The 26,036-nt window shown below is 38.7% G+C and overlaps 1 long non-coding RNA gene across 1 annotated transcript; it reads left to right on the top strand.

Annotated features, from left to right (window-relative positions):
• Nucleotides 1-8,030: 8,030 nt before the first annotated feature.
• On the top strand, nt 8,031-21,708 carry LOC130582863 (uncharacterized). The gene is made up of 3 exons (XR_008966355.1): nt 8,031-8,216; nt 15,719-15,792; nt 21,559-21,708. It is a non-coding gene; the product is annotated as an uncharacterized LOC130582863 (long non-coding RNA).
• The last annotated feature ends 4,328 nt before the right edge of the window (nt 21,709-26,036 follow it).

The raw sequence follows: 26,036 nt of genomic DNA, 5'->3' as shown, positions 1-26,036 counted from the left end.
AGCAGAAGTGTGGCGCAAATACTTCGGCAACCGCATGGTGACTGAGAAAGGGCAGGTATGGCATGCACCTCACTGTCCCCAGGAATGGCAGGGGAGCAGGGAACATGTCCCAGCACAGCGGGAGTGCCCTGGGCTGGACAGGGAGGAGCTGCCCTGCAGGAGAAGCTGTCCCCAAGCCCCAGGCTGGAGCATGCTGTGACCAGGCTGTGGCACAGGCTGTTTGCCTTGTGCCCTCTCTCCGTGAGGCATCAGCGCCACTCCTCGTGAAGGCTGAGCCGGCCAAAGCCTCGGGAGCAGTTCCAAGGTGGCAGTGTCACCACTTCAGGAGTATCTCCTCTGCCTTTGCAGACCTCCTGCCCCTATATATTTGAGGATCCCTACCGCCCTTCCCATGTCCTGAGAAAAGCCTATGCCGAGAAGACGAAGAAGAGGCGCAGCACGGCAGGACAGAGCTCCTTAGAGCGGCACGAAGCATTCCGGTTCCTGAGGAGAACGCTGGAAGAGTAAGTGAGGTGGCAACAGGGTCCAGAGCAGGCTCTGCAGAGCAGCGGGGTGGCCTCAGCCATGCACCAGCCTGAGCCAGGCTTTGGGGCACTGGGAGCCCTTCTGCCTGGCTACAGAGCCCTTTTCTCTGTCTCTTCTAGCAAGGGTGTGCAGACRGGCATGTCAGAGCACTGAGGGGAAGGCCCAAGGATTGCCAGCCCCGCCAAGAAATGGCAAACAGCCCTGGAGAGACTATGGTCATGGTGTCCATCCTTTTCAACAGGAGAGCTGCCAGAAATGGGTGGCAGGGGTAAAGAGTGCCTTAGCTAAGGAGAATGTGCCAAATAAAGGTTGCTGTTACCTGAGCCCTGCTGAAGTGACCATGCTGATGATTTTCTTGCCTTTCTTTGCAGCCAAGGGGCCAGGGGAGAACCCTGCCAGATGGTCAAAGAGAAAATGGACTGGAGGTACCTGGCCCTGCCAAGCAGTCATGACAGGCCACCACACCAGGTGGTGTCACTTCCAGGGTAGAGGGCATGGGGGCTGCAGAGCACAGCTTCTCTGCATCCAAACACCACTTTCTGGGGATAACCAGGGGCCTGTGGCTGGTCGCGGGACTGTCAGTGCAGATTTGATCTGGCTAAAGTAAACAGTGGGCTTGATGCTCCTTGAARAGCTACACTTGCACTGAGAAAAATGCTTCATTGAAAATACTCCTTAGTTTGGTCCATGGCTGACACTCAGGAACCATTCAATAGCTTCCTTGGGAGAAAGCTTATTAATTTCAGAAAGAAAGAAACTTTTGAAAGTGTAAAAACCCACTTTTTGTCAGGGTAAACTACAGCATGAAGAAGAAAGCCATGGCCTGGAAGTGTAAAAGAGCACTAGCAGCAGCATATGCAACTATGCCAGACCCTGTCAGACCYGAGGGTCTCCACTGGGACTGCTACTGCTGAATATCATCTTTCTTCATGCCATATCTATTGGGATTGAGTGCAGCCTCAGCACATWTGCAGATCTCTTGGGAGCAGGAGCCAGGCTGACATTTTTGGAGGTAGATCTTCACTCTGTGGACTTTATTAYATGACTTATCCAGGCACTGAGCAGYCAGAAAACCTTTTTGGCTGCCTCTCCAGGCCTCCCAAACTATAATTTCCTGACTGTTCAGCTGGCTGGAACATATCCACAGTGGCTGGTCTATAGCCAGCTGTCTCTGGTGGCATTAGCATCTGGCCTGACAGGGACAGAGGTGACATAAGGTTACGGGGGCAGGCTTAAGGTTTTAAACTCACACTCYATTTTTATGGCAAACTTGGGTGATTAATTGGTTATGTGTGTTGTTTATTGGGTTTTCTTAAATTCTTTGATTTCTTCAGTTATCTGGGGTACTTTCTATTGAGAGGCTGAGGGAAGCAGGAGATATTGAGCAGAGGAGAGCTGCTTCAGCAAACAGAAGCTCAGAAGTGAAGCAGAGGGACCGGGGAGATGGGGGAATGTGCCTAAACTGACATTGTCTTGCAGCTGGGGCAGASTGGGGGGATTGGCACCTGGACAGGATGAGATGGCACTGGAGGAAGGTGGCTCCCTGCCCTTCCCTGCACCCAGAGAGTACAAGCCACCAGAGTGGGAAGAAGAAAGCCATGACCTGTAAATGAGCACTGGCAGCAGCAGCAGCTTCTCAGAACCACCTTTCCTTGCTGAGGAGACTTCAGTCAGGTCAGATCACATTCATCTCTGCAATGAAGASCCTCCATCACATCTGTGGTCTTGTGTGCCTATGGCAGCTGGTGAAGGAGACTGACAGGTATGTGCACAGCTAAAATTATGAGCAAGGTGTAAGGGCTGGCCATTTGCCTGCTGCTGCCAGTAAGTGTGCTTTATAAAGTTTCAAATTGTAAAATTGGCCTGATTTTTCAGTTATCAAAACCTTTTTAGCATCCTGCACTCAAATTCCTCAAGCATTATGTTGAAATAATATTAATTTTCTGCATAGAGATGTAGCCAGAAGMAGCAGAAGAAGGGTAGTGTGTTTAAAGGAGATGGTGTCACTCTCTTACCTTGAGAAAGAAATCTGTAGGACCATAAGAGTATCATAGCCAGCTTTTATTAGAAGACTCTATAGATGGTTGAAAGTAAGATAAAGGTCTAGATGATTGACTGTCCTACTAAAGGGCAAGTGCTTCAGCATTTTGATTTAAAACTCACACCTGCTCCCACAAACTGAGGCAGGATTTTAAAATGAACTGTGTGTATAGCCAGAAATCAAGGAAGGACTAATAGCCAGAAAATGAGCTGGAATGCCTTGGGAAAGTGCATCGCTCATGTAGGTGGAAGTTAGTGGAGCAAGCTGCTGTGAAACTGGTTTTGCTTTGATTAGCATTTTGCTTCTGATGGTCAGCTCCTTGCTAGGGAGCACCTAGTCTCAGACCTTGGCCTATGAAATGGGATTAGCCTTTAGAAAGGTGTGTGCTCAAAYGTTGYTCTTCTTTCGARCAGCTAATGTGTAATTGGCATGCTYACRTTACTGGCTGTTGTCTTTCCATGTCAARTGTCTGAACTATTGGCTGAGAATGTTGTGCAATGAAAATGCAGGCATTTTTTCAAGATGTGATTGCATTTTATAAAAGTAGTCTGTTACCAATAGACTAAGGAGCAGTAACCCCTGCTCCTAAACATAGACAGCAATCTAACTGGAGTTGTGAAAACTGRCTTCTTGAACATTTGGTGAAACTTCTAATCCTTCTGGGGAAATAATTGCGCGTTAATTAAGAGCTGGGATTCCATGAGGCTTATTAGCTGTCTAGCTGGATCTGGGAAGCAGAAGGTTGAGCAGAGTTTAACTAAAATTTAGAACTGTTAATTAGTCTGCTTTCTTCCCCAGTCTCTTTTCTATTTTCCTGGTTTTGGTTTGTGTAGCGCACTTTGAATGACCTGTGAGAAGCTACTGTGCTTCTGACATGATAGCTCCCAATTGTAAATGCTGTACTTTACTAGCTGTGAAAGAATAAAGCTTTAAAAGAGCTTGGCTGCCCTTAGCTACAAGCTAGCTTGTTATGGATGAAGAAATGACAGAAAGTGGAAAAAGCAGGCTGGCTAATCTTGTTAAATTGGCTGAGTAATGTTGCATTCACAATATGTGAACTCCATGCTGCAAGGCACAGATGCTTTAATAAACTTTAGATGACCTGTGTTACTTTGGCACTCTTTACAGAGTTCAGAAAATGTTTGATAGGGGCATGGAAACCTAAAAATGAAGCCGCCTTCCTTGTAGACCTCCTTTTTGGGAGTTACAGATAGGGGAATTTGTGAATGTGCAAAGGTTGTGCTTCACTGATGCGTGCCTGGGCAAGATAAGGGAGGGAAAGGTAAAACCTGAAACCTSTTTTAGTAGGTTCAAAAGTTTGTTAAACAGCAATGTGAAGTTGAGTTTTTCACTTGGATATTATGGTTCAGTTTATGTCTTGTGGGGAGGGGTGTGGGGGATGTTAGCATGCAGTGCAAAACTTCCAGATATTCTGATATGATGTGAGATGAACTGAACWAAACAGCTGCTATTTAAGCTCAATAGCCCCTGTGCCCCCCAGTGAAACAATTTAGAGCCTGATGAGTAGGAAAAGTTTAAAGGTCTATTGTAAAAGAATTCTGCTAAAATTCTATTTGTTAATTCTTTAATTAGTGTTGTCGGGCTGCTTTGTATTTCTTACAATGACTACCACTTCATTCTAMGGGTGTAGTTAAGCCCTTGAGCTAATTTGACTTCTGGCTTCAGTCCTCGTATATTTAATGTCCCACCTTTTAGATGTTTTGTTGTTTTACTCATTGCAATGTTTACATCTTCCTTTCAGTTTGTAGTACATCTCAGGTAAGATATTTGCATTAATATAAATGCATTTGCCTAATACAGATGCACTGCAAAACAGAATATGCATCAGAATGACTAATCCTGCTAATTTAAATGGTTTCACACCAGTAAGGTGTGCCTTTGTTTCAGTTCAGAAGTTTGGTGGGTGGGGGCCAAGTGGAAAAGGGCAGTAAGTGTGGAGCAGATAGCCCTTGAGTTATAAATGGAAAGAGTACTTGGATCTGTAAAAAATGTCTTAATCATGCAGATTAGAGCAGTTGTGCTATATTATTACAGTGTTCCAAGCATTTGAGTGTGATTGGTTTTTTTTCTCTTTTTTTTAATTATTTCCCCACTCCTTTAAAATACATATTTGCTTTTTATTTAGACTTGTCTAAGAATATCTCTTAAATCTAAATTTGAGGAGCCCCTGAAACAGTGGGGTGCCTGATCATTAATGTGAGAGTCTAGGTTTGCATCAGTAAGAATCTCAAAAGCTCTGTTACAGAGAGCACTTATTGTGTGATTCTTTTGGCAGTGTTTGAATTCTTCCACTASTAAATCTTGGGTTTGTTTCTTGTTGCTAAAGTAGCTTTTCTGTCAAATACACTGCACRGCATTCTGATCTGACAACCACTTGGCAAGAGTTGCTTGCTTGGAACTATACTGCATACGTCTAGTTTAACTTTGAAGTTAAAGGTTTGTTTTMTAAAGGGGTTATCCTCAGTTGTGTGCAGATAAGTCTCTTAAACTGTGTTGTTTTGGACAACTAAATCCTCTTGACTTTAAAAGAGGAAGAAAACTATCTTTTAAAGATATTAGTGGACTCATAAATCCAGCATCTTTTTGTGACTGTGATTTGGAGAATATATGTGGATGGGAAGAAYTCAGCTCTAAGGCACCTCACCTAACCCTGTTTGCTTGACAAACATCTGCACATATATGCCCTATTGCTTACTTTGAAGGATCTTTTTTGCTAACTTCCTGTTATGTTTTACCCTCTGAAAAACTGAYGCTGAACTTTCTGACATTTATCATCTCTAGAGTCTCTCTACATTGTTGGAATTGCCGAGATATTATTTATTCCCATTTCCCAGTTACAGGTTCCTTTATACAAAGTGTAACTGCAAGAGAAAGTACTGCATTGTCTGGAACTGATGCAGTGAGGAGAGCGCATTGGTGAGGGCAATGCACACTGACAAAGGTAGTTTTAAGAATACAGCAACTTCAAGAAATAAAGCCACAATAAATTTTAATGTTTTGAAGAAATACCTTTATAGTGGTTACAGCTGAGCTGTAGGTCTTGGCAGGAAGCAGCTGGTTACTTTAAAAGATGGCAACAAAAGATTATTTTAACTCTGCAGGGGGAAAAAAATCTTTTTGAGAGAAAAAAAAAAAGAAAAACCAAACCAAAAACTAATAACATGAATCCATGGTATCCTAAAGCACCATGTAGAATGTGTACAGTTACTTAGCAGAAGGTAACAGAAGGAGATACACAAGCACAGACCTGAACATGGAACAGGTCTGTAAAACCTTTGGGATAATCTTGAGAAAGACAAAGTAGGTGAGTGCCCTCTTGTTCTGTTATTTTATATTTATATTTTATATCCCTGTGTTGCAGGATAAACTTGGTGGCACTCTTGGGTGATAGCTGGTGGACTTGGTGAAGAGCTACAGAAAGCCATCCACATCTACACAGATGGAGATACTGCTTGTGAAATCATAGAATCGTTTTGTRAGTTCTTTGGGGTTGGAAGGTACCTTACTGATCTTCCAACCCCCTGCCATGGCAGGGAACACCTTGCACTAGACCAGGTTTCTCAGAGCCCTATCCTACCTGCCCATGAACCCTTCCAGGGATGGGGCRTCCACAGCATCTCTGAGCAGCCTGTCCCAGGGCCTCACCACCCTCACAGTGAAGAATTTCTTCATAATAATTAAACTAAACCTACCCACTTTCAGTTTAAAGCCATTCCCMCTTGTCCTGCCRCTACACACCCTTGTGAAAAGTCTCTCCAGCTTATTGCCTCTTTAGGTAYTGGAAGGTGATCTAAGGTCTCCCCAGAGCCTTCTCTTCTCCAGGCTGGAAACCCACAACTCTCTCAGTTTAGCATCATCGGGGAGGTGTTCCAGCCCTCTGAGCATCTTTCTGTTGCAAACTTCTATTCTTCTGCATTATTGCCTCCCATCTCCTTCTGCATGTGTTAAGCAGCAGTTTGTGGCTGCTTGGCTCTAGGTGCTGCTGCCGACCTTGCTTTGAACTAATTCTTTCTCAGTCTCCCTGATGTTCTACTGCCTTCTCACTGCCTCGTGCAGCTCAGCCACCTGCAGGTTCTCCACCTGGGCCCAGCTTTGCAGGCAGSTTTGCTGCCTGWCCCTGTGMCAGGAGAAGGTTTTTGGTTTTTTCTGCACTGCAGCCTCTCTCCTCTACAGTTCTGTCTTTGTGGAGACATCAGACACAGGAAGGGTAGATGGCGCAGGGTTCCCCACTGCCTCAGCCACTGTGGGTGAGCCAGTCTGGAATTGGTGTTCCCMTTCTCAGGGAACCCCTTGTGTGCTGCCATCCCTGCCCTGCTCTGGCACAGACCTGCCCCAGAGCAATGCACCTCAACAAGGGATTAAACTCTAAATCAGCCCAAGGCTGAGCTTCCTTCAGGGGTCTGAAAGGAATTGTATCAAAAGAACACTGTAAAAYCAAACTACTCTAGCTTAAAGTGGCCAAAGGTACAGGAGGCTTCCTCTCCATACCTCTCTTACCCATTCTAGCTAACTGCAGTGGGGAAAAAAGTGTACCTTCAAAGAAGGTATTAGCACAAGAATCTAGACCAGCTGTGAGTGTCCTATTCAAAAACATGCCAAAGACACTGTGACCTTATTTCTGTAGCCCTGGTGTGTTATTAATTTGCTTGGGATTGTACCCTGTAATTCTCTCTGCTGAAGCAAGCTGAATTTCTGACTCTTTCCTGGCAAATTGAAAGTGCCCTTTCAGAATGTAAGGTAAGGACWGACCCTGTCTGCTTTTCAGGCAGAAAAGGGAAAGACAATAAGTTTCATGAAGTAGCTTTAAAGTTTGGATTGCAGTAGTGCCCAAATGAAAACCCCATGTTCATCTGAAGTGATGGCATCAGCTCTCTGTGTGGGGCTCTTAAGGTGTGTGCCCCTCTCTGTCACACAGGGAGTGTCTTAGAGGTGAAATCTCTGTGCTAAAAGAAGGAGACTAGGACATGGAATCACACCTTTGTGTGCAGTTCTGTGGGGTGTAATCCAACCTATAAATGCTTTTCCTGGAAAGAAAGCAGACAAATCATTCCAGGTTTGGTATTCAGAATAAATGAACTTGTGTGACTGAACACTTTTTTAACTCTTGCAAGCTGAGGTCAAACTAATTATAAAACTGGAAATCCTGTTAGACTGTTTGCTTTCTAATGGTTAAATGTCTTAAAGGTTTTAGAAAAATCAGGGATTTGTGAAGTAGAAGTCACCAGTGTTTTATACTGTGGTTAAAAAATGCTATATCTCTATCCCAGTTCAGATCAGATGACAGATACATTTAGCCTTTGTGCCTTAATATTACTGCATATGAATGTGTATATAATATTCAAAATATGTATTCAATAGAAATTGAATTTCAGTTAATATCTGCATTAAAATCAAGGATTCATGAGTGATAAATTGTTCACCTTTCTTTCCTGTCCTAGGAGATGTACGGAAGAGAGCCAGTGATGATATGCTGTCAAGGTAAAATGACTTTGCTCAGAAAAGGGGAATATTTGGAGTTCCTATTTCAATGAATAACATCACTGGAACATTCACCCCATCAGGCAGACCTGGAAAACAAGCTTTCAGAAGGTCATCAGCTCACGCTTGTAACCTTGCTGCCATTTGTCTGGTAGGATCTCTCTTCATCATAAACCTGAATGCATTTATTAGGATTGCAGCAAAGAGAAAGTCTGAAGAGAATATTAAAATAGTTGCTTTTGTGCCAGGAAGAAATAGTTTGTTTCGGCAAGTAGTGGAGTCCACAGAGCTGCTGAAATGAAAGGTCATTTTCAGACTGTGGAACTAAATAGGATATTCTTGTGAAAGAGGAGAGATGTGTGTGTGTGGGGAAAGCAACATTGTTTCTGTTACCCTCACAAAGAATCAAACCAATACATTTAGAAGTTTGGTTTTGTTTTTTTTTTTTTTTTTTTTTTGTTACCTATAGTGACCAAATACTGTGTTCAAGCAATCCTTCAGACAGACACAGCTCCAATCCTTTTGACAGATGCAAGTAGGGGTTTTTTTGGCTGCAGTGAGTTTGGAGAAACAGGCAGGATGAATGTAAATGCTCTTGTTTTATCTATCAAGTTGATATGAAGTTCACTAAGGCTATTTTTGACTGTGAGGGACTTCTTGAATTGAAGAAGATAAGACACCCCACTTGCACTCTGTTTTAGGACTAGAACTTAAAATTGCAGTGGAGCAAACAGGCATAACTGTTGTGCCCAATTTACTTTAATAGGGCTGTGAAGTTGCAGAATTCTGGTCTTTCACTGTCACTGCCAGGAAAAATCTCAGAGGTGTTCTTTGAAAATATTAATTTGCCAAGGAGKAAATAAAGCTCCTTTTGGGTTACTTATTTGTTCATATCTATTTATACATTATTTMTAAGAGGGCAGGAAATAGGAAGGAAATGAAAAGTTTTTCAGATAAGAGTTGTTGATTATAAAGTGATGTCTTTTAAGGAGGGCAAATAAATTATGCCCTCATTTTTCTCCATATAGGTGTATGAAGTGTGCATGCCCATGGCAGGTGGYTTGGGACAAGATGATCTTTAAGSTCCCTTCCAACCAAACCTTTCAATGATATCTAACAGAAGTAAACATGATTAGACAGAGAATATCTTACATATGTTTATCCTCCTAAAACACTCTTTCAGACCTATTTTCTTGTAATGTGCTTTTGATCAGTGAGCAAGGGAGAAACCTGTCAGGAAACTAAACCAAAGCAAATTTGTCTCAATGAACTGAATCCCAGTTTGAAGTTCARCAAGAGATTAGCCAAATACTATTCTTGTATATTATCAGGGTGGGGAGAAGTGGTGTTCCTAAAAAGGGTTCAAGATAGTGCAATTTGGCAGTGAGGCACCAAAATCTTCCTCAGAAAAAWATTTAGTATTACACAATGTTAGGGGATATGTTGACATCTGTTGCTGCAGATGTATTCAAATKCAAAAGAACATAGGCAGAGCTCAACAATGAGACTGTTGGTTTCTTTGTATTAATAGCACCTGCAGGGGAAAAAAAAAAAAATCAGTGAAATCAAGATGCATGCTAGTTGAAGCACTTTCTTCATCTGTAGGTGAACAACCTGCCATTCTTTTTATCTGTTTCTCAGATGTAGCTCCCCTAGATTTATTGATACTCTCACAAAGTGGTATACCAGGAACCTTGTAAACTTATAAGTTTGTGCTTGAGTCAGGTTTTATATTGGTAAATGTGGGTGTTTAAGGTGAGAGAGACCAGAGTTTCATGAACAGTGCTGAGGAGGATGGGCTCTGAAGTTGCTTCCTTTGCCTCCATGGATAGAGGTCATGCAGAATTAGGCAGTCTCACCCATACAGTGTGCAGGATGATCAACAAGCTTCATTTTTTTTTTTTTTCTTTGAAATGTAAATCATCAGTGTCTCAACCCTTTGAATGCTAAAACCAGCAGATCAGAGCGAATGTAATGCTGAATTCTCTTTAACTAACCTGTCTTCTGAAGAGTGCTGTTTTATTTTCCTCACCACAATACTCTTCCTGCTGTACCTTGATTTCTCCTTTCTAGCCTTGTGTTGGTGAAACCTGACAGGAAAAAGCTTTATTTTGTTAGTAGGTTTTTGTGGGCACACTATACATAAAGGTCACTCAAACACAGATTTGCTGTTCTGCATTTGGGCTTGACACTGTGTTGGTTCCAGATTTTTTTATGTAAATGGTGTTAGGATAGTATATTTATTTCCAGCAAAAAGACAGCGCAATCAATTTTAGAAAGTAAATGGTGCTGCACTAGATCRCACACATTCCTGGCTAAAAATAGCAAATCAAATGCTGGGAGATGCTGAATGCTTTCAATCCTCACTCTAAGGTATAATTTCAAATTAGGAGTATTTCTTAATTTAGATTTAATAAATTATTGCTTTCTGGCCTAAGTCTTTTGTTATATGGTAAAACAGTTAAATCACAACCCTCTGTGGAAATATTGGCTGAATATTTCTGAAATTGACAGTGTCTTCTGAAAAAGACTTGTAAAGTAAGATCACAGGAGCCCTTGTACTTTTTTCTCTTCTCAGAACTACCTATTTGTGACACCTGCTGAGAGAAACAGGATCTCTAGGTCCGTAACAGCCTTTAAACTCTAACCTTTAGGTATGTAAGAATCAGCTGGCTAGTCTAAAGACTTTCTAGAATAAATAATGCTTTTTCTTCTSTGTATTAGCAGCAACCTTTATAGAGGTTGCATGCATACTTTCTCTTAAAGGTTATTATGCTAATTTAATTTTTAGATTATTTTCCTCGTACTATAAACACACATAATAATCCCATTTATTTTGTTTAGTCTAAAAATACTGAAATGCTAACCACAATATAAAAAGTGGAAAATGCATTGCTTCCATCAGCTTTACTCTGTGTGCTAATGACAATGAATTTTAAATTCCCCATACCACCCTTTCTTGGCTGTATACTGCTTATAGGGAAAGACAGTGGAAGCTGGACTGGTATTGCCTTGGAAGTAAAAGAACTATTGGTGCTAGGGAGAAAGGAACATTGAATAGATTGATTTTTTTTTTTTTTTCCTTAAATTAATATTATTTTCCTTTCATTAAGTATTCCTTTTAAAAATGGGCTGTGYTATCAGTAATATGAATCTTAATTGAGTATTCTTTTGTCTGCCATGATAATTTTTAGCATGCCATAATGTTGGCTATACTGTTCTGAAGGTTGTTCTGACCTGAAGTCTTAAGTAAAACAATTTCTTACAGAGGGCAAGATAACCTTCACATGTACCATAATTGTCCTTGGATTTCTATACACCTTACAACTGTCACTGGTGTAAGATTTTCTTTCCATCTGTCATTTTCATGTGGTTCAGTGAAGTTGCAGCCTACAAAATTACTTTTTTTTGACTGTGAAAGCAAGCTCATGAAATGACTGCTTCAGACACACAGGCTTTGGCTCCTGTAGCCTCCATCCTGAATCTCTTGCCTGCCACTTTCTCTAGTACAGGATTTATTTATTTATTTATTTATTTTTTTTTTAATGTAGTCCTGTAATTACCCCTCTATAGCATGGGGGAATTGGGAAATCTCTTGTGCAAGGTTATGGGTCTGCACCTGTGCAGTTACCAAACAGCTAATGGAGGTGGAATTTGGGCTCTGATGCTACACACATGTTCCCTCAAGGTCTTCCAAGAGTTAAACAAGATAWTGAACTTTCAGAGTTAGTTTTTCTTTTTCTTAATATACCCTTACAATACTAATATAATCTTAATTATCACCTTTTCAAGAAACCCCTSCAGTTCCTTTCCTACCTTGTGTTCACATTTYAGTCAGAAGCTTGCTTAACCAGTCTAAGAGAAAACAGCAAAGGGAAGCAAAGCATAACATGGTGTTTGAACTGTGATGRCAAACAGAAATCTCCATGAATATTCACGTGAAGGAGACTTAGTCCCTTTTCTATTTGATGTTTGCATTTTGCTTTTTGCTAAATTWGACAGTGTGCTGCTTATGAAAAGGTTAGAATGAGTACAAAGACTGTGAATTTATATGTATTTCAAATAAGTTTGGTACTATAATAGTAAAATTGAGATGTGGAACTCTCATGCAAGTTAAACAAAAGATTGTTTTCTTTTTTTTTTAACCAACTGCACAATAGTGGCTCCTATTGATTTCTAGTCTGGTGCCAGACGTTATTACTGCTAAAATATAGTCCATGTAAAAATCAATGCATGCATACTATAYTATATTAATTACTGTATAGTTTTTCCTTCCCAACTAGGTGCTTACTGATTCAATATTAGGTCTTCACCTGATAAAGATCTAATGAACCTTTCTTCTGTAATCCATTATATAGTATTACTGCAGATATAGAACTGATTTGSTCACAGACTTCAGACTTTGTGGCAAGTTATGCAATGTAGTTGCCTMCCAGATTTTGAAATTATTCAGCTTGTTCAAAGACAGTAAAATTCTAGAAAATAACCACTACAGGATTAGATGAGCAAGTAGAATGTACGTGTGGATGAAATGAGGAGTATGAAAATTTATCATTAGGAAAAATACAATTGTATATTAAACTGTACACACACCTCTGAACACACATTTCTCTGTATCCATGCTCTATTATTAACACCATCAGAAAGCAGACATTCAATGTAAAGGTTTTGGTTTTAAGTGAATGGCCTGCTTTTACAGAGTTTTCATTGGAGAAATCATCTTGCATTAGTGCTTGGTTTTGTACATAAATCTGTAATAATTTTGAAGCCATTAGTAGTGTTTCAARAGGGCATAAAAAGCAGTTCATGAAYRTACACAAACTGAAAACATGTATTACAGAGGCAAAATCTCGTGCTTTCCTGTAAATAGCCGCCCTCTCAAGAAGTCAGAAAATGTGTTGCTTAGCATTACAGCTGRAGTTAAAACAAGTAATCAAAACATTTTCCCATTTTCTGAAATAAATGTAGATGGAGGTGATTGTGACTTATAAATAATTGCAACTTAAAAACAATCTGCTGCACAGACCCTAAACCTGATGTGTCTAAATCTTTTTGAGCACATTTTTTTTTCTGACTTGAGTGCTTGAAGCTCAACTTATACATTTTAAATTTGTTTGACTTAACTCTTTGAACTCCCAGCTCACTCACACATTTTAGTGTTATATGAAAATAGTTTGAATGATGCAGTACTGTTCATAATGTTCTTTGTGTGCACTGTGATTATTCAAGAACTAAATACAGAAAATGTTCTATGAAGCCTTATTAACCCAATAAGATACTATGTTACATTTTAGATAAAATTTTTAGGAAGTAGAAAATGTGGGTTTTAGCTTAAGTCTCAAAGCTGTGTTTTTTTCCACAATCCCAATGCACAACCTGTCTGATGTACTCTKTTTAATGTGGTGAAGATACTCAGTATCAACATTTARCATKGAGTATTTCTGTTGCTGYACYCCTTATSTTTTATCTTTCTGGTCCAACTAATCYTGATGGGGGTATATTTGTTGTAGCTTGTGTCTTCCTCTAATTCATGGCTTAAAACAAGTTTATTGGGGGTTTTGCCTTTGAGTTTTGGGATTAAGTCTTGTCATTGTTTTTAAAGTATTCTGGGGCTTTTTTTTTTGCCACTGGCTGTAACTGGAATTCCCTCCACTTGAAAGATCAGCAAGTTATTAATGAAGTCTTCATTAGGTTATCTGGTTTGGGGGTTTTATGTACCAAGTTTAGAAAGAGTAGAAGTACAATTTCTAATAAGGAAGACTGACCTAGAATGACATTGAGTAAGACCTAAGTCCTGCATATGTGATTCATCAATACATTATATTATTTTACTTCTGGAGGTACCTGTACTTCTGAATTCATTCTCTCAAAATCAGTGGCATGTTTAGTAATGTCTTGGTGCAAGCAACTCGTTAATAACTTCTAACAAAAAAAAAAAGTTGTCCTTTGAAACAGTTCTTAATACTCAGAACTCATTTCATGGCTGGGTGATGACCAGTTATGTCCCTAAATTAGGTGTGTAACTCATGTGTTGCCATGTAATGTAGAAGTAGTAAATGTATTTTTTCAGGAGTAAAATTCAAATTATTTTCCTTGTATTTGATCCTATCAAGCTATAAGGTAATCAGAATTAGTTGGAAAAGASCATGTTCTCTGCAAGGCTGTCTGGGCCTAAAATATTTCAGTCCCTACTTACTTACCAGGAAGTATTGTATGAACAGCTTTCTTCACACAAGACCTTGATTTTGGTCTTGGCAAAAGTGACGGGCTCTTCATTCCCACTAGAAACTAATCTGCCATTAAGTCACATAAGGAGGGAACATGTGCTTTCAAATTCTCTTGAAAAAATAAAAAGAAGAGCAGGAATTACCAAAAGGTGTCACAGTAGTCCTTCCTTATTTGGCATATAATGAGATGAAACTGCTCTATGAAAAGTGGTAAAAAGAGGAAGAAGCTTTGAAGTGCAACATTTAAAAAATCTAATAATATCTGGATTTTTTGTTTTTTAAATCTACAGCTGATATCTTCGAGTATATTCCTGCATAAAGACTAGACACTCACTTGAAATTTCAGAAAAACGTTTTTTCAGATAACATGCCTTGAAAGGCTGAGTAATTAAAAATAAAAAATTAAACAAAAAAAAAACCAGTTATAAGAAACGTTTACAGGTGAAAATTCTTTTTATCTTTCACATAATGGGAGAGAGTAGGAGGAATTGCGATCATCTGAATCATTATTTCTCTGCAGTGCAGTTGCATGTCCTCATAACAAGATCACAGATTCAGAATATAAAATTATAGATTAGTTATGCATATTTGAAAGCTGTTTAAGCGGCTTGCTAAGCTCTAAATTGTGGTGAAGTTGTTTCAACAATAATTCAGAATTAATTTGCAAAGTTAATGAAAGCTAAGATTGACACAGAGGCCATGACAACAGAGTGCAGATTTCTGCAAATACCACTGTATAGGACATATTTATTTGGAAGGATTATAATTTTGACAGTGGATTTAGAGTCTGAATCTACATTTTCCAGTTTTATTTCCATGGGTGGGTTTGTTCATCTCTCCATCAAATAAATGTAGTCACTCAGTAGACTTGAATATATCCTAGGAGTAAGGATTCTATTCTTTTTTTTCATCAATGGCAAATAACTACATATATATCTATATATATATATATTCTTTTATTTAAAGAGGAGAATGAATTTGAAGACATTTCTATTATCTGATAAAGGTATCATTTTTTGAGTGGTATTTATCTCCCCAAAGGTTCCTTTTGAGTCCATGAAGACTCTTTATGCTTTTTGAATGATGGCCCACACTGATTGCAYGAAACTGAATAAAATGACACCCACAGTATTGTGTCTGTCTCCTCCCTCTGCATTTCACTGACTGTACAAGTTTCAATTAAGTTGGAGGCTGCCAGAATATTTTGTAAGCTCCCTTTCAGGAAACAGCAGATATTGCCATAGTGAGCTGGGCTATTCCTTCTTGTTGAGCAAGGAAAATGTTAATCTGTGAAGAGAGATTTTTTTAAATGTGTATGATTTAAGTAAAGCAGACTTTTTTAAAAAACCATGCTACAGGCATTCACAACTATTTCATTCTTATTATCTTTGCTTTCTAATTCACCTATTTTTCTTTTAAATTGCAGTTCAAATGTTTGGAGATTGGAACATATAATTAGATTTCTCTCACAAAAGAAAAAGTGGATTGTTCTTCTCGACAGTAGGTTCTCCATGGAACTATATTGTACATTCCATAATGAAAAGAGTCCACTACACAATTGTACCTATAATTTAGTGTAAAATTTGAAGTCTGTCAGATAACACCAACATATCCACAGCCTCTGCTGGCTTGGTCAGGCTGCAYGGTCTATGCAGTCATATCTGAGACAGCACTGTAAAAAATTACTACAAAAGGGAAAAATATTAGGAAAAAAGGGTTTGACAARCCAACATGTAGGCTTTTGTAGTACCTTCCTTGTTAAACTTTTCTGAAATTCCAAATAATCCACTTATTTTTATCCTAAATCTTTTCCTCCCATGTGATCTTTTACCTTTCCCCTGGCAGCACTTTTCTTTGACATCACTTCAGCCACAGGGTTTTGGAAGTGGGGTATTTTTGTTTTTCATTATGGTCCATTTTGTTTATTGCATTACTAACTTYATGATTAATGAAATGGTGGGGCTGGGTGGGGGGAGTTCTTGGAAGAATGCTCGTTATTCCAACACGCATCTACATGTATTGGAATAATAAAATCTCTGGGAAGTTTCAGTTTTAACTGCATTTCAGAATTTATTGATGTTTATACTCTCTTACTTGCTTGGAAGATGAAAGAACTGTTAATTTCTAAGGGGTTAGATCTTTTTGTGGTTAATTAAAGCAGAATAATTGAGTTCAGTTGATACGAAATATTTAGTTTAGTTGGTGGTCTGGACAGCTCATTCASGGTTTTATAGCCTGATACTTGAAGTTGTAAGAAAAAAAAAACAACAAAAAGAAATCACTGGGTCAAAAAACATGTGGAAATAGAGGTATAAATTCTGATGTACCAGATGTGAGCAAGTACTTCCTAATCCTCAGAGAAGTTCCTAGAAGGAGCACATTACAGACCCTCTTGTGTTTTGTGAGAGCTGGGGTGAGGATTATTTCTACTTTTCATTTCTGACATTTACAGCATTTTATACTATTTTCTCACATTTTGGTATTTTATCATTTCTCCCCTCACCTTCTATTCTCATGGCTAACATGTTTATCTCTCGCTGTGTTCTCAAATAACTGCTCAGCAGGCAAATGCCTAACGCAAGAATGTTGCAGAAGTTCAGGCTGATGACTCAGGTCTCCGCAKGAAAGCATTTTCTCCACTGTCACTSCTCAGTGGCAATTGATGGTCTGCTTTCAGAGAAGGATTACGCCCTCCTGTATCATTGCTGGACGATGGAGGGTTTGGTTTTAATGGGATTCTGTTGCTGTGTGAGAATGATGGTCTGAAATTCTTAGCATAAAAAGATTTCCTCAGTAGTTCTCTCACTACATAGGGTGGATGCTGCATAGTTTTCATTTCACATTTTGGAACATAAACTCTCAGGGTTCATGGAAATCTAAAAAAACACCGTGTAGATGTGTAAATTTTTTTTCCCCTCCCCATTGCACTGTTTTTGACTGAGGACAGAAGATTGACCTGTGAGGGATAGTGCAGTAAACATTGCTTATACCTCCTGCTGAAACTGAAAGATACCTCTTTGGTCACTTCAGAAGGAAAGTGATTGAGAGAGACTTTCCCATCTTGGGGTGGAGTCGTCATGTCTTGCATCTGCATTTTGCTATAACAATTCCACTGAAACTTAAAGGGGGTAATGGAGGAGTAAATCAGGCTGTATTTGTGTTGGATTTATGTATTTAGCACAGCAATACGTACCTCAGAACATAACAATCCTCTTGTGGAGTATTCCTTACTATGAATAATTATCAATGTCAGGATTTTGTTACTAATACAATCTTGTTGCATTTGGTCATTGAGACATAAAATATTTCCAAACTCATGTTCTGATTGGATTTATCCGTGTTCTCGGATTGCAGGCTTTTTCCAGTGGTGCCTGAGGCTTGCTGGGTTAAATGATGTCTGAGGAAGGCTTTAGCGTTCACTGCTTGACTGCTTTATGTGGAATTAAATGAGCTTAATGATACAGTATTATGGGTAGTGATGAACAAAATAGAACTACAGTGTACAACACTGATTAAATTACTGTATTTTTCTTAAGCTAAAMTTCTACATCAAGATTTATAAGTTGATTAATGTTAGTCATGCATGAAAGCCTGTCTGAATTAGATTCTCAATGCTGYTATAGGTTATGCTTAGAGAATTCTGATACATGTATAATCTTTGAGGTCATCTTCAGAACAATGGGATGCAAGTAAATGTATATGGAAGAGGTTTGAATTCTACTTTTCTCTCACTCTAAGACATTTAGGAAGGGTGTAAATGTGCCCACTGTTGAAGTTATACATGTGTTATAAAATACGCTCTATTGATGCTATTAAAAYGCCAGGTGTGGCTGGTTTATATGGTTCAGGAGTTGTATGTTCTAGGATATTAAGATTATTCAGGTGTTGTATGTTCATGACCTTAATAAACACATGACAGCTTTTATTATCTGAGGTTTCAAACCCCAGTGTGGGGAAGGGARGGATGGTGCTAAGTGAGGCAGAAAGTGGAAGGGGGTGAGCTATTGCTTGTTTGGTTTGCTTATTTGTTACAACACTACTCAAGCATAACTTTCTTCATGACCTTTTAAATTATTTGGTACTTGATGATGTACTTTGAGTGTGTGTTTCTAGCCTTAAGATTTAAAGTGTTTGTTGCAAAGGAATATTGATGTGCAGGAATACTGATGATATAGATTTTGATTCCATTGAAACACTATGGGGCAGCTCAGTAATTTGTTTTTTTTGACACAGACTGAATTGTGGCACTCAAGTTTTACTGGATTAAAGCAGCTGAAACTTATGGATTGGCTTCTATTTCCTTTTTTGTGTTACTCTTACTAAACAACAGGTTTAAATTCTGTTAATGTGTGACACTGCTATATTTTTGATTTGTAAATCACTTTCTTGGATCTATAGAAAAACCTATTTTTTCTGCTTATGATTCTTTTGTGGGTTGAGTCAGACTTTTAGAATTCACTTAAAATTTTCATTAAATATACCTACATAATCATTGATYATATCTTACTTGCATGTAATTTCAGACAGTCCCAGTATTAGCATAGGTACAGATAGTGATGACCTGGCTAACTCAAGGAAAGGAAAGGATATGTGATAATTTACCTTTCAAAAAAGTCTTCCTTTCTTTTCTTAAAGCTTACACTAATAATTTCCTCTTTCAGGAAGGGTGAACAATTCTTTCTGTATAGCTTTTATTTTTCCTTCAGGAAGGCTTTCCAATTCTATGGCTTATAGAGTTCCCATTGGCGTATGAACTGATACAATAAGTACAGTTTCTTTTCAGTTGTAATACCATTTCTGTAATAAGCTATGCACATGCTTTCCCATCGAATAGGTTTTTTTTTTTTTATTTTTTTTTATTTTTTTGAAGCTCACTTGAGAAAGATTTGTTGAGTAGAGGATCTGCTTGTGAAGTTCCAGTTGAGATTGAAATTTCAGTAGATTTATGGACTCCCGAATACAGAGACCTATTAGGAAATGCTGACAAGCATATTGTAAATATAATTCCCTCGTAAAATGCTGAGAACATCCTACATGCTGCTGCATGTTCTTGTTGTCATTTSTACAAATACAGTAGACAAGGGGGAGAAGAAATCTGCCACTATAAGATATTATTTCTAAGTAACTGCAAAATTAACCTTTTTCAATACTTGGGAAGAAATGAAAATAGGAGTTATTTAATCTCCACTGCATCAACAATTGAAAAATGAATCAAAAATAAATCTCACGCAACTCTGAGATGCCTAATTTTGGCATCATAGTTTCAGACCATCACATGGAGGACAGCACAGGGCTTAATTTAATTGGATTGTGTTGGAAAAGGCTGCTAYAAGACACTCTGGAGCAGATTGCCCAACAGCCTTAAACACAGCATAATTCTTTTTGCAGAGTGGGTGGGAAATTCCATCACTCCTGACATGATTGTGTTTTACACTTGGTTTGCACATATGCAGGGGTTAACACAAGGTTCAGAGCAAAATAAAGGATGACACCTTGAAAAGCAGTCTAAGGAGAAATAAGATGCTCATCATGGATCAGGTAAATGCACAGCTAGGAGTGTAGGACAGATAATCCTTTGGTTGAATATGAGGTCTAACTTTATAACATAACAAAACACATCACTTTTTCAGTATTAGCTTAGTGTGCATGAAGAAAAAATATAATCTACATGACAACTGATTTTTGTTACTTTTGTTTTCTTTAAGGCAGAGCATAAGAGATCTGGATTCATACTGGTTCTGCAGTATAAATCAGATGAATCTTGCTCTAATTGTTTTCTTTATAATGTGCCTTTCTTGAGGTCATCTGACTTCTGCTGTTTTAAAATCACTTGGAGGGTGATCTGCCTTCTATCTTGGTCTCTTAGTTTCTATTCAGGATAGAAAACTTAAAGAAGACATAGCTATCTCTTTTTTTTTTTTTGGCTATTAAAATTCAGTAAATTTTAAAACTTTAGCATCTAAATCTAAAAAAAGCATCTAAATATCAGAAATGTGAGTGAAACTTTGAACTGCTTTGGTGTGACTTTAACTTCTTAATTAAAAATATATTTTCAACAAGTTTATTACTGTAGGAACAATGCTACATAAACTGAGTTGCCAAAACTGCTAAGGGGAAGAAAACAGTATAACAAAAAGATTTTTTTTTTTTCTTTTGGGACTTCAAATTCAGATTATCAGACAGTAAATGCTGATCAAGTCAGCCACAGCAGATTGCTGAGACTTTAAGGAAGCCACCCCAAGCCAACTTCTTGGCATAAAAGAGGCTCAAGTCTGATAACTTTGCTAATTTCCCCCATGCAAAAATCTCCATCCAAAAACCTTGCACAAACCCATCCTTTATGTGTTTTGCTTCCTTGGTGGTAGGAGGACAGTGGAGATGGTGCAATCAAAAGGCCTGGGACAAAATGAGGAATAGCAAACAAGCCTGAGTTTAGTATCCTGTTTGCTGTAGTGCAATGCCTTTCAAACTGACCAAGAGAAAGAACAATCAAACAGTGAAAGAGGCTTCAGATCACAAGTTCATTAATTATGAAAATTAAAGAACAGATAGCACACACTTTAGTGAAGGTGCAATGATCAGTATACACCATCATCTGTGTATAGTGCAAATTGCCTTGGGCCCTGAGTTAGAAGTGGAGAGCTTTTTTTGAAAAAAAAAAAACAAAAAAAACAATGAATATACTTTAGAAGGGTAATGACATGCCTATATATCACTGAAACAGGAGGCAGAACACAAAACAAATTAATGATTATTTGTAAACCTAATAAGGAAATGTCAAGGACAGCTAGTGCACCAGACAGCACATGAATGGGAATCAAAGAAAAAGGAAAGCCAACAGTCACTAAGAAAGCTACAGGACAATTACTGTAGTAATAATTAAAACCATATATAAAGTGAATTTAGGATTAACAGAAARATTGACAACTCTGTTTTTCATAATATTCAGGGATGCTTGTCAAAAACTTAAATGATGTAATTCTCTATTGACCAGAAAAAGGACCTTTTAGAGGGTGAAATTCTGGAAAGAAAAAATATCTTTTATGACCTTGGTTGCTTGTGTGGCTGTGGAACCACCCAACCTATGCACAAAGCTGTTTAACATGAAAAAAAAATCCTAAATACTAACCTTAAGGGAAACCTAGTTTATGAAGAGGTTTTACTTAAACCACCCCCTCCCTGCAAAACAATTGTCATAGCTTATTTTCTTTGGAGGAAATGCTGAATGTTCTGCTGCTGCACRTGGTGGAATATCTCTGATTTCAGATCTCTCTGTCGTCTTGGGAGAAGAAGAGAACAAGCAGTAGTCACCTGGACTGGAAATCCCATATACACATACTCCTTTGTATTTCTTGAAAACCCTTATGTTACTGTGGAGTCTTGCTGTTAGAAGGGGACCCAAAGGAATTCTTTTGCACTGGGAAACTACATTTCTTTGGAACTGCAACTATCCTAAGGAATGGACCAATTTTTTGCAGTCTTCTAAAATAATATTAAGAAGAAAACAGTATTTGAGGAGGGCTACATTTTGTCTTCACCAGAGAAGAGCATTTTCTTCCCCATTTAAAATTATGAAGTTTGTAAACGTTGTCTCTTATGCTCTAATATAAATCTTTAATAATGAGGTAAGAGAATTTTTGCAATTTGTCTGRTTTTGGCCCCAAGTTTCAACTGACTCTAGTTATAGCCTAATGAAATTCAAATAGCTGGACTGAAGGTTAGAAGGGGGATGACACAAGAAGCTGATATTAATAATGTATGTGAGCAAATAGACTTGCAGTAGCAGTTCCAGCAGTGTGGAACAAGTTACAAAGAGAGGTCTGTCTCAATATGACCTGCACTAGAAAACAGGATTGAAACTCAAGGTCTGCAAGTTTCAAAACGCAGCTTTCCTGTCTGCTGAGCTCCTGTCTAGTAAAAGCCATTCCCTGCTGTGCAGCAAATGCCCACATCATTTCATGACAATCTGGCCAAATAAGCAGTTACAGATTTTCCCCCTTCTGAAGCTGTCAACCTTACCAAGTGTGATGTGCAACTGAATAAGTATCTATGCTCGATGGTTTGTCACAGTGGAAATAACCAGTTTTYGTACTGGTTCAGTGACAAAGTCATAGCAAAGTATGTGAGCTAAATTACCCCATGCTCCTGAAAACATGAAACTGCTCAGGTTTTGTGCTTCCTTAGTAAGTAGAATATCTTTGCAGTTCCATTAATTGAGCATAGATTTCCACCTGGCTAAATGGTCGTGAAACACAGTATCAAGACCTTTATGTTGCTTTATGTTCTTCTGTTTAATAATTATACTGCTTTCTTTTCAGTGAAGGGTTTCCAGCATCCTGYATTGCTCATCCTAAAGTCTGTCAATGACCTGAAAGGAAGATAATCTTGTCTGTCATCTTCTCTCCAAAGTCCAAGAAAAATGAATGCATCAGATAATTCTCATGTCTTACATGATTGTTTTGTGTTAAGTTCTGGATACAGCCATGCCATTTGCTGGAAATATTGAGCTGGGGATTTGCTGGCAATATAGTCTTCAAGGCTTCTTGAACTCCCCTYCCATTCACGCTGCCCACCCCTCCACTCATTAGGATTTGTTGATGTCAATTTTTCTTTCCAACACCTGACAAGCATCTATGTATTGAATTAAGATAAGCTCGTCATTTGAAAAGTCCTGAATTAATTAGCATACTTTATATTTTGATAAAGTGCTTCATCACTTTAGAAAAAGATGGCATTTACTGGGGCAAGCCTAGAGATTAAGTGATGCTCTTTATTGGTGGGCAACCATTTATCAACTCGCTTCGATGGCTTCCAGACTTTATAAAGTGACAAATCAAGCCAGTGCTTGCACTGATAATACTTGAACAGAGTATTTAGTCACTCTTGTCAACTTTGATCCATCAGATTTACACTCAGGTAGGTGATCTGATGGTAAGTACAGGTTGTCTTTTGTTTATAGGAAAAAAATATAATAGTCTTCCATGGCAGCATTCTCCCTCAAGCTTTATCGGTTCTCTTTGTGGCTCAGTGAATTTATGAAGTCGCTCTTCATGCATCATCCTCYTGACTCAGCACTATCTACTGTGAAGATGAATGATGTTGCACCAGAATAGACTCTGACCCGAGAAGAGTCTTTCATTGTGTGCCACCAAAAGAACAAGTGTAGTCTCTTAATGCCTTTAGCTAGGTAATTTCTTCAAAAGTACTCCTGTTACTCTGTGCCCTGGAAAGGACTGGAGGAAGATTATCTGCCTTTCACAGAAGAAAGCATTACAAGTATCAAATGTGTGTTATTCTCTTGGTGATGTTATTTGGTTGTTCAGCACTGACTGCAAGATGCATGTCCCTGCGGATGTAAGTAATCTTTTTCCAACAGTAAAAGTTAGATTGCCAATTTCCCTGCACTCTTAGAAGTGGTTTATCACCATGTAAGATTTTCTGGAGTGTTAACAGCATTTTGTCACAAATAGCTTGTTCTGGTATGTGTACTGGTACTCTCATGCTAGGCAGTTCTTTGGTAGCTWAGCCACCATTGAAGGAGAGGAGACAAGTACCTCTTTATCTCATCCCTGTGTTTATAGTTAATTTAATCTGGGAAAGATGCTAGCTGATTTGCCAAAGGCAAAAAACAAGCATGGGCTAGCAGCTGGAGTTGCTCAGTCYACTAATAAGCAGTCCCCATTAAAAAAAAAAAAACATATACATGTCCTCCTGGTCTGTCTTTATGGTTGTCTCCTACCAGACTTCAGCACATTTCTTGCCCTCTGGGGAACTGAACAGGCAGCAGTGTCATTGCAGTTTGCATGGTGRTGTGCTGAGATCATAAATCCTGCTGAGAGGTGGCCTTTAAAGCTCAGGTGAAACAATTCACTCACTATCACTATCCAGATTTGGGAGTCTTGCTGGCTTGCACTGCAGCCCASTGCATGGACAGAGGGAGTGGGTTAGAGGCATGATGTCACTTTGCTTACGTAAGAAAATTGTTGCAGGGATTGTTTGGTAGTAACTCTGGTTCAGCAACACCTCCTCAGGATTAGGTGCCATTTGCAGGGATGAGAAGCAGCACTTGCTTGGTTTGTGGCAAACACAGGAACCTTTAGCTTTCGGTGCTTTCTGAACCATTCTGCCCTTCACTAGTCACTGTTGATGTTGTATTCTTATTAATCTTTGTTAATCTGCTTCATTACTCTTTTATTTTTTCACTGACAATTGTTTAAAAGATGCTGTCATTCATGAGAAATGAAAATAAATTCTGAATTCTGAATGTGAGCTCTCCTAAACTGAGCAGCCAGTTCTGGGATACAGCCCTCAAAGTATATCTTTRTAGGTTTCTCTTCTGTTGCTCTGCTGTTGTCCTTGCTCTGCATGTTTATTCTGTTGGTGAGGTTGAAGCCTCATTATCACTAARGAGTGAATTTCAGAGTTTATGATAAATTGTTCTGTGGAAACCTCATCCCGTAGTTATCAAAAGAGAAAGCAGAGTGTTAGGAGTTGTTGGGAAACAAACAAACAACAGAAGAGTACATCCCTGGTTTGCCTGTATTTCATTGGATACTGTATGTAACGCTGGTTCCTGCTGATTCAAAAAGGATATAGTACATCTGCAGTAGGTTCAGAGAGGGACAAGAATAAAGCTATGGTCTACTTTCTATTTAAAAAATAACCAAATGTGGAAAAACCAGAGTTTCACAGTTGGAGACAGATGATAGACAAAAATTAAGTATGGGTTCAGAGTGTGTTTTTGAATCTGCAATAATTTTTGTTTTCTTTAATTGAGCTCCATTTAAGAATGATTTTTTCGCCTGTAATGAGGAAATTCCTTACTGTGAGGGTAGTGAGGAACTGGCACAGGTTGCCCAGAAAAGCCTCACCCCTGGAAATGTTCATGGGCAGGTTGGACAGGGCTCTGAGCAACTTGGTCCAGTGGAAGATGTCCTTTTCTATGGCAGTGGGGTTGGAACTAGAAGATCATTAAGGTCCCTTCCAAAGCAAACTATTTTAAGATCCTTTCTATTAGTTTTGGTTTTTTTGGTTTTTTTTTTCAGAGAGTAAAAAATCTGAAACTCTCCATGATTATTTTTTTTCCTTTATTTGGTGGTATTTTGTTGCATAAAGAGATTTCTGATGGAACAGAAAAAAACAGGCCATTTAATAATTAAAATACAAACCAATTACATATTGGCAAAACCAGCAAAATTTAAATTGGGTTAGCTAGTTACTATAGCCTCAGGCTCCTGCATCAAGCAGTTTGATAATTATTTTCCTGCTTGTCAGAAATGGAGAACTGCTAAAGGCAAGCTCTGTACCATGTAACACACATGCATGAGTTCCACATTTGTGCTGGCTCACATGCTGATAGAGTGCTCTGGAAAAAGTAATGATGCCAAACTCCTACAGCAATTGTCTTCTAAATAGGGCTGTTAAACAAGGCAAGTGATGCTTTGGCAGTGTTTTGTTTTTTTGGGGAAGGGGAAGTCTAGGGACAAGACTCAGCTCTGATTTGGGTTATATTTTAAAATTTTCCTCTGGACTTCTGGGGAACAATGCTAGGAAAATAATTTTTCCACCCTCAGCTTCTCAGCACTAAGTGAAATTTTATTTAGTTTCAGAGTGCAAAAAATAACCATATCATATGTTTACATTTGGAAACCAACTAAGCTAGCTTCAACATATCCCAATTCTGTTCATCTTACCACAAATACAACCCACACYATTCTCAAATCAATCTGGAAGCTTTGGTTTCC

The sequence above is a fragment of the Malurus melanocephalus genome, unplaced genomic scaffold, assembly GCF_030028575.1.
Source record: "Malurus melanocephalus ecotype Western Australia unplaced genomic scaffold, MMel_1.1 scaffold_531, whole genome shotgun sequence".
Classification (NCBI taxonomy): domain Eukaryota; kingdom Metazoa; phylum Chordata; class Aves; order Passeriformes; family Maluridae; genus Malurus; species Malurus melanocephalus.
Note: the sequence above shows the minus strand (reverse complement) of the source record. Positions and strands in the feature narration are given on the sequence as shown.